The 12,379-nt window shown below is 39.3% G+C and overlaps 1 non-coding gene across 1 annotated transcript; it reads right to left on the reverse strand.

Annotated features, from left to right (window-relative positions):
* Positions 1 to 232: 232 nt before the first annotated feature.
* LOC142441880 (small nucleolar RNA U3) lies at positions 233 to 448 on the reverse strand. Its single transcript, XR_012783173.1, has one exon. It is a non-coding gene; the product is annotated as a small nucleolar RNA U3 (small nucleolar RNA).
* Positions 449 to 12,379: the final 11,931 nt, after the last annotated feature.

A 12,379-nucleotide genomic window follows, 5' to 3' on the forward strand; every position in this document is an offset into this window, starting at 1 on the left:
CTCTGTGAGTACTGCTTTTGCTTTTGCTGTTTTAGTATATTTTCATTCTCGCTTGTTTCAAGAAATTATTTAATGTCATTTCAAATTTTATTTACTATCCATTAGTTTATAAGTTGAGTGTTAAACAGTTTCCATTTATCTGATACCTTTCTTGATCTCTCCATTATTGATTTCTAATTTTATGGTGTGATCTGATAATGCTTTGTAATATTTTGATATTGTAATTTTTTTTCCCACTCAGACTGCACTCTCTCCCTCTCACCCCGCACAAAGGCGGAGAAGAACGATCACCGATGGCAAGCGGCAGCGGCAGCGAAGCAGCCCCGGAAGCCGGTTTCAGCTCAGGAGAGAATGCTGCGCCTCCTCCTCGTGGCTTTCGGTGCTCTACACGATCAGAGAAACTTCTCTAGTAACCAACTATAGAAATGATCCCTGAAAGTATAGTCTTTGATACTGTAAATTCTATTGAGACTCGCTTATTGCATAACATGTAGTCTATCTGGAGAATGTTCCCCGTGAGCTTTATATTGTGCTGTTAGGTGGGACGTTCTAGAGATATCTCTAAGGCCAAATTGGCTGATTGTATTGTTTCGTTCTTCTGTGCTTTTTGTCAAGTGTCTTTCTAGGTGTTCTGTTCTTCATTGGGCATGGTAGAATAAAGTTTCCCACTATTATTGTAGAATTGTCTGTTTCTCTCTTTAGCTCTGTAGAAGTTTTGAGATTCTGTCATTGAGTGCATAGATATTCGTTACGGTATGTCCTCTTGTTCGACTGACATTTACTCGTTACATAAAGCCCTTCATTGTCTTTTATAGATGGAGCCCAGGTGGTGTAGAGGGAATGTGTTGGGCTGTGATTGGCAGTTCGAAACCACCAGCAGCTCCACGGGAGAAAGACTGGGCTCTCCACTCCCATAAACAGTTAGATTCTCAGAAATCCGTAGGGTGTCATTATGAGTCAGTAGGGACGCAATAGCAATGAGTTGTCTTTTATGCTGGATTTTGCCTCAAAATTTATTTTGTCAGCAATTAATATTGCCACTTCTGCTCTTTTTTCTTGCAATTGGTTTGATATTTTTCCTGTCTTTTGATTTTTTTGTCCATTTTTCCTTTGGGTCTAAAATATATCTCTTGTAGATAGCACATTGGTGGGTCCTTATCCATTGTTTCCATGTTTATGTCTATCCTGTTACTCTCTGTCTCTTAAATGGTGTGTTTAACCATTTCCATTTACTGTAATTATTGGTAGGTATGAATTGATTGCTCTCACTTTTGCTACTTTTTTAATTTTATGGTTTTCTTGTCATTTTCTCCCATGCTTTTCTTTCAGGGTTTATGAAGACTGGTATTTTATTCTTTTTTACATTGAGGTTTATTGATTTTCTTTAAGGGTATTCTGTAACTTATTAATTTCTTCCTAAGTATAAACACTCTTTTATTTTTTAAAAATCACTTTATTGGGGGCTCTTACAGCTCTTATAACATTCCATCCATCAATTGTTTCAGACATATTTGTACATATGTTGCCATCATCATTTCATAAACATTTACTTTCTAGTTGGGCCCTTGGTATCAGCTCCTCTTTTTTTCCATCCCCCTCCCACTCTGTAACTCCTTGATGTTATAAATTATTATTGTTTTCATGTCTGACAGCAACCACTGTCTCTCTTCACCCATGTTTCTGATGTTCATCAGAAGGAGGAAGGGTTGTGTATCAATCATTGTGATCAGTGCCCCTTCCTCCCTTCTCCCCTCACCTTCTCCCTCCCCTCCTGGTATTGCTACTCCTAATTCTGTACCTAAGAGTTTTGTCTGACCTGGATTCCATCTGCCATGAGCTCTTTTCTGTACCTGTGTACATGCTCTGGTCTTGCCAGCACTGAAAGGCAGGACTGGGTCAGGACAGTGGGGCATGAGGAAGCCTCAAAGGACCAGAGGAATATTGTGTTTCATCGATACTGTACTGCGTCCTGGTTGACTCATCCCTTCCTTGTGACCCTTCTGTGAAGGTATGTCCTATTGTCTACAGATGAGTTTTGGGTCTCCACTCCAACCCCCTCATTCACATTGCTATGATTGTTTGATTTGGGTCTTCTGGTGACCGTTACCTGATTCTGTCAACACCTAATGATCACACATACTGGTGTGCTTCTTCCATGTGGGCTTGTTGCTTCTCTGCTAAATGACCGCTTGTTTAACTTCAAGCCTTTGAACCCCAGACAAGATATCTTTTGATATCCAGGCACCATCAGCTTTCTTCACCACATTTTCTTATGCACCCATTACGTCTTCAGCAATCATGCCGGGAGAGTGAGCATCACAGAATGCTAGATTGTTAGAACAAAGTGTTCTTGCGTTGAGGGAGGACTTGAGTAGAGGTCCAAAGTCCAACCACTTCCTCAATGCATTGCCATATAAATATATGTACCTAAGTGAATACCTCTATTATTAATTAATAGATTTACATAAGTGCACACCTTTAAACACTCTTTTATCTTGAAATTTATTTGACTTACTGTCTTTTTTAAAGTTCTGCATATACTTTTCTTTTTATTTATTTAGTAATTGTCTTCATAATAAATCAATGTTTTCAGTTCTGTATTTCAGCCTTATAAGTTGAATTTCCTCTGGTTAATTTTACATTTCGGTTGAGTTCTGGGTGCCGAGTGATGTCATGTAGGTTATTTTCAGATTGTTGTCTATTCTTGTTGATTCTCTGTCCAAAGAAATCCCCTTAGTAATTTTTGTAAAATTGAACTTGTCTCTACAAATTCCTTTAATATTTGATCATCTGAAAATGTCCTAATTTTATCCTCATAATTCAGGGACAGTTTTGCTAAGCATATGATTCTTTTTTTTTTCTACAGAGTTGTACAAATGCCTTCCCATTGTCTTCTTGTGTACATGGTTTCTGCTGAGAAGTCAGAGCTTAGACTTATTGGTTCCCCTTTATAAGGCAGGAGATGGCTTGGGAGCCATAGCTGACTTCCTCTAGCTTCAGTAGGGAGAATGAGAATCCAATTTCTTATCAGCCTAAGGCTGATTGCCACAAGGCAGAGGTCAAACATGTCTCCACCCACCATTCCTTTTTACCCTATTCTTACACCAACTGTCTGTCCCACAGGCTTTGAAGACTTTGCTGGTTTCAATAATCTGCCGCAACCCAGAACTCACAGACTATGGCCACATAGAATTTACAGACAATAACTACTATGAGTGTTTATTAAGTTAGTTAGCAAGTTAGCATAAGTCATCTTTTGTCCACCTTTGCACTTCTCTCAGCCAGCGGCTGTCACTCTCAGCCTCTTGACCTCTGCGTCTGTTCACCAGGAAGCCTGCCTGCTGCTCTGTGCTCTGTCGCATACACTCGCTGCACCTTCAGCTGATCTCTGTGTGGCGTGACTTCTGCTGCCTCTGACACTTCAGGCAGGAATGTCTGTGCTCTGTTGGTGGCTGTTCTTCCTTGATGGTCCCAGAAATTCATTCTGCTCCTGTATCTGAGAGAGCTCTCTTTCTACGGAAGAATGGCAAAACAGCCTCAAGTAATTGATTTCTTTCACCACAGAAAGTAGTATTTTGCTTTTCTCAAGCTACTCTTGGGATTGTTTCCTTGTGTTTGATTTTTGGGAAACTTGACTGTGATTTGTTGGGGTGATTTTCTGTTTAGTTATATCATGTTTGAGGTTTGTTGAACTTCGTGAATGTTTAACTTCCCATTTGTCATGATATTAGAGGAGTTTGCTTCCAACAACAATTCAACAATGTTATCAATGCTTTTTTGTTTGTTTGTTTATTTCTGTTCTAGAATCCCTATCATATGTATGTTATTCTTCTCAATGGTCCCCCCACAGAATCCTTCGGCTTTTTCTGAATCTTTATTTTATTGTTCCTTAACAGATTAGTATTCAGAAATTTGTCTTCAAGCTCACCATTTCCCTTATTTCAATTCTAATCATTTCCTCACTCAATGTATTACCTATTTCTGAAGCATTAATATTCCCGTATTTCTAGATGCTGTTTTCTGTAAGGTTTCTAATTTTTCATTTTATCCCGTAGCGTTTTCCTGAATTCTGCTAAGGTTTTTCTGTGTTTTCCTTGATCTTATCTGTAGCTTCTTGATCTCTCCCTCATTCTGTTGAAAGTAACTAATAGTCTAAATTCCTACTTGGTAATTCCAATGTCTTTTAGTCCTCAGAAAAGTCTTTTGATTCTATATGATGGTATTCTGTCTGAGTCATTTTATCTTGCTTCTTTGTATGAACTGAAATGGTCTCTTGTCCCCAAGACCTTGTGGCATTGGTGGATAATCATGTGGTACCCAGGTAGGTAGTGGCCCTTGACCAGAAAGTGCTGCTGTTGAGAGCAGGTGTGTGGCTAATTTCTATGGGCACAGTATTATCTTGAGTCAGGTGAGAAAAAGAAAGAAAAACAAAAAACACACCAAATAAACAACTGCTAAGAAAGAAGATAAATTGAAGGGGAAATATATGTATAGAAAAGCAAGAGAAGGCAAACAACAGCAACGATCAAGAAATGTAATCGCTAAAAAGGAAAGGAGTATAGATAAAAAGAAAGGAGACACACACAATAAAGCAAACTAGTAAAAATCTCATTGCCAATAAATTGATTCTGACTCAACAACCGTAGAGGACAGGCTTTCCAAGAGGAGTCGTTGGATAAGTGCTGCTCTGTTAACCACAAGGTGGCAGGTGCAAACGACTGACTGTGGGGGAGAGAGGAGTCTGTCAGCTCCCATACAGGTTTACAAAGCTTCAGAACCATATAGGGTGAATCAGAATCAACTTGGTAGCAATGGGTCTGGGGAAGCAATATTACCTTTATTGCTGTGTTCTTTTTGCTGCAACTGCTTAAAGGTAATGTGATGTGTGTGTGTGTGTGTTTTGTATATTGGTGAAAATTCCCTTTACATTCCAAATACTTATCTAAATTTCATATATTTAGACATATAGTACATGTGGTTTAACATTTCTCAACTTACCTTCGAATGAAAACAACTGATAAGGAGGCGCAGCAGCATACAGCCTGGTGGCTCCATAACAAGCATGGGAAGTTCTACTCAGCTTATACTGAAGAGGTTCCACAGGAGGACCATCCCACAATCCTGGTAGTGAGAAACCAACTTACAACAGAGGAAGACCGAAGTTTCTTAAAGTGGGAGAGCAACAGCGTCGACTGACAGACTCTCCTTTTCCATTGCCAGTGGCACAAACTGCTTCTCGAAGCCCAGCTCCTTCCTGACACAGCCGATCTGCCCCCTCCCCTGAGGAAACCAGCCAGTCAAACCTCTTGCCCCGGAAGTTTCTGGGGGCCCTGTGTAGACAGCAGACCACCTGGATAACTCGATACAGACATTCTTGGTATCCAAATTACACTTTTAGTCATGTTTTCCTCCCTTCTTTCCTGATTTTCTTCTGGCGCCGTCCCCACGCTCACATGTTCTTCTCATGTAGCACAGGCACATGCCAAGAAGACGGCGATGGGGGCAGGAATCATGACCCAAATGCACGTGGCAACCTTATTTTTCACTTTATGTTCTTCAGTTTTGTACTTTTGTTCTATTATAATAATTTCTTTTCTAGTTCTCCACCACTTTATCTTCTGCTGTGACCCCCCTCTCCTGAGATTACACATTCCCCAAAAGGAAAACGAGCAGGCCTGTAGAATCAAGCACACGCACCCAAACGGGGGCATTTTTTTCTCCTCTCATCTCATGATTGTCGAGACCCAACCTGTCTTAGCAGCAGAGCTCCTGCACCCACACCCACCCCAAGCGCATGACACTTTTGTGTCTTTTGTCACTCCCCTGCTCTACACAGCTGCACTTTCTTCCCTTCGTTTTCTTTTCTCTAAACTATTTGCCCTCTCTCTTTTTCATTCCTTCTTTATTTCATCTCTCTTATTCTTTAATTATATTTCATTAAAAAAACAAATATACTTCTTATAAATCCTTTTCTGCTGGTCAGAATATTTGCTCACATTTTCCTCCTGTCCCACCTACCTATTATCTAGGTCTGTTCTCTCTTTTTCCTCATGAAATATATTTCTACAAAGCTTATTAATTCTGCTTACTCCTCTTAACATACATTTACCATTATTTTTACAAATTTGTTGGCCCTATTTAGATGGTTGCTTATTATTACTATCAGTAAATTTATTATATTATTGCTCTACTCCCCTCGCCCCCCCCCACTTTCCCCACTTAAACATCTCTCTACCCTTTTCTTCATTTCACCACCATGCTTTCCAGCTTCTATTAAACCTCTCTTTCATCACTGCACTGAGACAAATACCCCTACATGACCAGAACTCAGAGATCACTAATAGCTGTACCACAATGGCAAGGGAATGGCAGTAAGCCATTGTAAGCCCCCTAAAGCAATAAAAACATACCCAAACAATCAACCCCCAAAACAAATAGGATAATCTCAAAAAGAGGTCCTAGAACTATCAGAATCTTAGCTCAGAAGAATGATGGTTAGGTCACTAAATAGACATGGGAACAACTTATGAGAACTATGGAGGAAATTGAAAAACTATAATTCTTAAAGAAAAATGAATTCCAGAAGATAAACAATATGATAATATAATTGCACATCATAGTAAGTAATATGAGGAATAGAATGGAAACAAGTATCATTGAACCAGTGAGCTTGAAGACAATCACTCTGACTACAATTGGTGAGAGGACCGATCAACAAAAAAGTGAAGGAACCCAAGGAATGCCTGATCATTGTGGGGGACACTATCAAGAGAAGCAACTTACAGCTCATCCAGACCCTGTGGCAAAAGGAAACAAAAATATATGTACAGAGAAAATAGTATGAGGAATCATGGAAGAAAAGTTCCCTAACTCACAAAGGAGGAGAAACGAACTGTTCAAGAAGTCAAGATAACCCCAAATAGAATAAATCCCAAAAGAAAACATCGCAACTTCTCATAATCAAATTCTTTGATTTCCAGGAAAAAGAGAATCCAGAGGGCGGCTGGAGAGAAAATAACCATCACCAACCAAGGAAAGCCAATAAAAATAAGCTTGGACTTCTCAGCAGAAACTGCTGTCAAGAAGATAATGGAATGACATAACCAGAATTCTGAAAGAAAGAAACTGCCAAGCAAAAGTCTTATACCCAGTAAAATTATCCTTTAAATACAGGGGAGAAATAAATGTATTTCTAGACAAGGAGAAACTAAAGAAATGAGATAAATAAGACTAGCATTACAGAAATATTAACCGGATCACTGTGGAGAGAGAACCAGCAATAGCAAACAAATATGGGTGTATCACAAAGCACAGTACCACCTCAAAGCCAATACAATGAAATAAGCATTCAAAACAACATAGAAATAGAGGAGAAACTGATGCTAATAAACCAAAAAAGTAGGGAAGGAACCAAACAGACACAAAAAATTGACAGCAACAAACTCCTATAAATCAGTAATGACACTAAATATCAATGCATCAGAGCGCCACTCAAAACACAGTATCAGACTGGATTAGACAAAACCATCTATTTGCCTACAAGATACACACCTAAACTCAAAGACCAAAATGGACTAAAAATCAAAGGATGGCAAAAAAAAAAGAACCCTACTAAGCCAGTGGCAACCACAAAAAGACAAACATTGCCTCCATATTAATCTCTGATGAAATAGACTTCAATGTGAATAACATTATGAGAGATAAGAATGGACACCACATATTGACATCATGATTAAAGGAACAATACACCAGGAACGTGTAACCGTAGTAAACATAAACACACCAAATGACAGACCCTTCAACTACATCAAGCAAATTCTTAAAGTTGGAATCAGAAATAAAGAGCTTGCCAATAATAGCAGGAGACTTCAACACATCACTCTCAAGGAAAGACAAGTCCTTGGGAAAGAAATTCAATAAATAAACAGAATAAAATGGTTTGGGGGTAAGGGGTGGGGAAGGAGAAAGAAACAACTAAACAGCACAATCAACCAGCTTGACTTCCTAGACGTATACAGAGCACTCAATAACAGAATGTATACTTCTCCAGTGCACACAGTATGTATTCTAGAACAGATAACTTGTCAGGCCATAAAGCAAGCCTCAACAAATTTACAACATTGAGATCCTACCATCCATTTTCTCCTATCACAGTGCTGTAAAACTGGAAATCCACAGTAGAAAGAATAGAAACTTTAAGACAGACACAAGGAGACTGAACAAAAACTACTTAAAAACAATCACATAATAGATCAGATAAGGGATGGAATTAAGAAATTATTTTAAACAAACCAGAATGATAACACAATATACTCAAACCTTTGGGACACAGCAAAGTAGTGATCAGAGAATAATTTATAACAATCTGCATATGCATAAAAATAGAATAAATCCAAAATCAACACCTTAACATAACAACTAAATTAAGGGCAACAACATAAACACTCCACCAATGGGAGAAAAGAAATAATAAAGATTAGATCAGAAGTCATCCAACAAAGAGGAAAAAACAATGGAAGAAAATCAAGACAAGAAATTGTTTCTTGGAAAGTATTAACAAAATTGAAAATCCACTTAAAAGGAAAAGAGACATTAGGTGCAAATACCTAGAATTAGAGTTGAAAAGGGTTATACAACTACAGATACAAATGAAATAAAAATAACACATTACTATTAAGGACTGAACTCCAACTAGTTTGATAATCTAGAAGAAATGGGCATCTTCCCAAATTATAAATATAGAAAACCTGAACAGACAAGAACAGGAAGAAAAGAAACGTTCATCAATAAACTTCAAACCAAGAAAACCCCAGGGCAACATGGCTTCATAGTGGAATTCTATCAAATATTCATTGAAAAATGATCACCAAATCTACACACACGATTCCAGGTTGTAGAAAGACAGCAAACACCCAAATCTTCCCAAGAAACAAGCACAAACCTGATACTATAATGAGGCAAAGATCCTACAAAGACAGAAAAAATATAGACCAATATCCCTCATGAACAGAGGCACAAAAATTCTCAACCAAATTATGGCTAATTGAGAGCAACAAGATATCAAAAACCAGAATTCACTATGACCAAATATGATTCATACTGACACACAAAGATGTTTCAACATTAAAAAAAATCAATATAATCCGCCACATAAATAAGAAGAAAGCATAAAAAAACACAGGCTCATATAAATAGATGCAGAAAAAGCAGTTCACAATATCCAATACTCAATAAAATAGGAATAGAAGGGAAATTCCTTTATTATAAAGGCCATATATGAACATTGAAAGCCAACATCACTTCCAATGAGGAAAAAATGAAAATACTTGCCCTAAAAATATGAATTACACAAAGATGCCCCGTATTGCCTCTTTTAATCAACATCAAGCTGGAATTCTTAGAACCATTAAGCAAGAGACCGAAATCAAGGGAATTAGGACCAGGAGCAGTGAAACTTTTGCTATTTGCAGACAATATGACTTTACATAGAGAGAACCACATTGACTCTACAAAACACGGTTGGAAACAATCGAAAAGTTTGATAACGTGGCAGGATATAAGATTAACCAGCAGAAAACAATTGGATTCCTGTATATCAGTGGAGAGCTTCAAAAAGGACATCACGGAAACAATGCCATTTAAAATAGCCACACGAAAGATGAAATAATTAGGGGAAACCCTAACCAAAGACACAAAAGAACTATACAAAGAAAACTACAGAACCTATTACAAGAAACCAAAAGAGACCTAAACAAATGGAAGACTATCTCATGTTCCTAGATAGAAAACTTGATATTGTGAAAATGTCTTAACTGCCTAAAGCAATCTACAAATACAATTCAATTCTGATCAACTGCTAGCATCATTTTTTAAAGAAATGAAAGATTATAAATCCCTCTTCAGACACATGCAGCCACATGCAATGACGCAAAATGCAGGGAGAGGCCAGGTTGGTGAGTGCAGAGTTGGGTGGATCCAATGGCGGTGGCTGCATCACAGGGTTCCTGCAGTGCAGGTCTCCCCATGGCTTGTCAACAGGAAGGTGGAGAGAGAGAGAGAGAGAGAGAGAGAGAGAGAGAGAGAGAGGAGGGAGAAAGAGAAGGTTCCCAGGGCCCTCCTTATGAGAAGGCCATCCCCATAAGGAGGTAACATCTGGCTCTGACCTGACTGACAGGCTAGACTCCACCCCTATACTTGTATATATCAAGTTGACATGAAATTATGTAACTACCAGACCCAGGAAAAGCAAAACCCTCTCAAAAAACCAAAATAGGCCTTTCATTACCTGACCTCAAAACCTACTACACAGTCACAGTAATCAAAATCAGTAAGGTACTGGTACAATGATAGATGCATAGACCAGTGGAAAATGATAGAAAATCCAGAAATAATAGCATCCACCTACAGGCAACTCATTTTTTGACAAAGGACCCAAACATTAAATGAGAAAATGATACCCTCTTCAACAGATGGAGCTGAGAAAATTGCATCTCCATCTAGAGAAGAAACAGGCTTATACCTTTCCCTATAAAAAAATTCATTAAAGATGGATTAGATACCTCAATGTACACCCCAGAGCTATAAGGATCATCAATGAGAAAATTGGGACAAACTTAAAGTGTTCTCTTGCTACGGATACACAGACTACCAAATATAATTTAAAAAGTACACACATTGGATGGCAAAATAAATGTCTGGGACATATTAAAAGTAACACACTTTTGCACATCAATAATTTAATCCAAAAGTAAATTAAGAGGCCAAATATTGGGGGGAAATATCTATCAATGAAAATGGATAAGGGGCTAGTCACTAAAACTACAGAATTCTACAACACCTCAGTAAGGAACAACAAATAATCCAATTAAAAGTGGTTATAGACATTTCACAAGGGCTGACTCTCTAATTGCTAACAAACACATGAGAGAATGTTCACAATCACTAGCCACAGGGAGATGAAAATCAAACAAAGATGAGATATCCCCTTACACCATGACAATAGCCTAATTAATAAAAACAGAGAGCAACTAATCCTACAGAGGGTGAGGAGATATTGGAACTTTTATACTTTTGAACCACAACCACGGTGGAAAGCAATATGGTGCTACCAAAATCAACTGGGAATAGAAATACCACATGGCCCAGCAATGCCTTTGTTGGGTATATATCCCAAAGAATTAAGAGACATAAAATGAACAGACACAGGATCTTGATAGAACAGTTCACAACCGCAAGAAGCTGGAGACAGATCAAATGTCCACCAGTAGAAGAATAGACAAGGAAACAAGGTTACATAAACACAATGGAATACTACGCATCCTTGAAAAACAGACGAAACTATGAAACACCTCATGACATAGATGAACTCAGAACTCATTATTCTAGCTGAAGTAGTCAATGACAAAGGGAAAAATATCATATGAGTCCACTACTATAACCATAAACACCAAAATTAAGGCAAGTGTTTGCTCTCAGGACATGTAATCTTTTAATCTGGTTTCCTAAACAATGCCGTAGAGAGCCTGTCTAGAGCCCATGAACCATATACTAAGGGGTACCCCCCCCCAAAACCCAGAATTGTGTTAGGTGGAGCAGAGCTTTTGTAGTACACATTTTTCATGCTGGGCGAGTATCGAGCAACTTGCTCGGAGATAGTGAACCCAGTGGCATCACCTGGGAAGGTTCTCTCTGGTCAAAATAAATTTTTTCATAAAAAATTCATTTTCATAAAAAAATTTCTATCAGAGTTCTGGCAAGATGGAGCCCAGGTAAGCAGCCACATTGGGAGCTTTATGGCGATTAGTGACCCCGGTGTCCAGGAGGATGAGTGTCGGGATTTGGGTAAGTGAGAAGACTCCTGGGACAGCCCTGGGTACTTACTTGGTCTGGAGTCCTGGGGATCAGTGATCTAGTCCCAGGGATTCCCCACCCGTACTGGCCTTGCTACTTCAGACCCCTCTACAGCCACCACTAGCCAACTGGCCCCTCTCAACATGATTGCTGCACCTGGAGCTAGCCAGCTACTCTACCGAGTCTCCCCACAACTGCGTCTTGACCCCCAAATGCAGCTGTCTGCCCATGGTACTCTCCACCATGAGTCTCTCCCTTCCTGCAGCACCCTCTACTCACATGGTGGCAGGTCCAGCTACCAAGCTTGGGTCTTTCCCACCACTCACCCACAGCCCCAGTGGCTGTGGCTAAACCCTGTCTGCAGTCTGCCTGCAGTAAATCTAGTCACCTGTGACTTCAGTGCTTCTCCCCCATCATTGCCTGGCAACCCCCCCCCCCCACCACTACAGCAGCAGAGGCTTATTCCACCACTTCTAGCCCTCACCTACAGCTGCGGTGGCTGCCCTCAGTGTTGCCCAGCTTTTCCCAC

Source organism: Tenrec ecaudatus, chromosome 2, assembly GCF_050624435.1.
Source record: "Tenrec ecaudatus isolate mTenEca1 chromosome 2, mTenEca1.hap1, whole genome shotgun sequence".
Lineage (NCBI taxonomy): Eukaryota > Metazoa > Chordata > Mammalia > Afrosoricida > Tenrecidae > Tenrec > Tenrec ecaudatus.